We start from the raw sequence: 1,490 nt of genomic DNA on the forward strand, positions 1-1,490 counted from the left end.
ATTAAAAGTTTGAGACTGGGTTTGAATTCAGGTCCTCCTGACTGCAGAGCCTGATGCTCTCTCCACTATACCTTCTAGCTGCCCTGAAAATGACCTTCTGAAAGCATATGTATAACCTTGTCATTTGCTTACTCAAGCCTTAAAAAGACCCTCTATTTCAATGAGGACAAAACAACAATAATTCTTCCGTTTCATATTTAGGGTTCTGTGCAATCTGAATCTAGCCTCCTTCAGATTTATTTCACTTTGTTATCAAGCATATACTCTACATTCTAGTCAAATTAGCCTAATGTCTGTTGCTCAAATTCAGAATTCTGTCCTTATCTTTGTCCCTCTGCACAAGTAATCCTTCATGCTCCAAATGCCCTACCTCATCTCTGCTTTTTAGAATCTCAAGCTTCCTTCATATCTCAGCTAATGGGTCACTATTTACAGAAAGTCTAGTTTCTAAAACTGTCACTTCTCAATGTATCTTGTATTTACTTGTGTTACCCCTTTCTCTGCAGCAGATGTAAGTCCCCAGAGGTTGAGCACTGTTTTGCATTTTTTTCTTTCTATCCCACTGCCTTGAACAAGGCTCTGTACACAGTGGCAAAGAAAAATATTGGTTGAATGGAAGATACCAACTCACTTTTGAAAATCTCAAGTCTTATTTATATTAGTATCATAATCATAATAATCATAGATTATTGACTTAAAAGACCAAGATAATAAGAATAGTAATAACTAAATATAGTTATTTAAATTCCATAAATTATATTCCTCTAACAAGTTTTAGATGAAAATATTGTTATTCTCATTTTACAGATGAAGAAACTGAAGATCACAGAGGTTTAATCACTTACATGCACTCTTGGAGAGAGCTAGTAGTCATATCTGGGATTCGATTTCAGCATTCCTAACTTCAAACCACTTCTCTTTCCATTATATTAACCAAAAAATAAATCACTGAAATTTCTCCCCTCAAAGCCTTAATCTGAGAAGTGAGGGAAAAGTAATCTATGAAAGTAATGTACCAATATACACACCTAGATCTTTACCAAGGTGTCTTTACCGAATCATGCTTTATCAGGTACTTACTCTATGTAGTGATGTTTTAGAACATATGATGTGACCAGTGGTAGAACAAAATTTACCAATGTGAGTGTAATAATTCCCCATAAATATACCTCACTTCCAAAACTTTGATTTCATATAACACTGTAAGGAACCAGAAACATGGAGACTCAATCAAGAATGAATCTTACTGAGAGAGACAGAGACAGACACACAGAGACAGAGACACAAAGACAGAGAGACAAAAAGAAATGTAGAATTGAAATTAAAGTCTGTTATGGCAAGAGGAATAGACATAGTCCTCTGAAATAAGAGACAGATCAAAAATTAGATTTAAGTGTTTAATATCAAAACAAAGAACAGCAGTGGTACCTATTATTGCAAGAAGATAATAATTATAGGGTCCAACTTACTATCTTTGCATGGCAGAACCA

Source organism: Sarcophilus harrisii, chromosome 6 (genome assembly GCF_902635505.1).
Source record: "Sarcophilus harrisii chromosome 6, mSarHar1.11, whole genome shotgun sequence".
Lineage (NCBI taxonomy): Eukaryota > Metazoa > Chordata > Mammalia > Dasyuromorphia > Dasyuridae > Sarcophilus > Sarcophilus harrisii.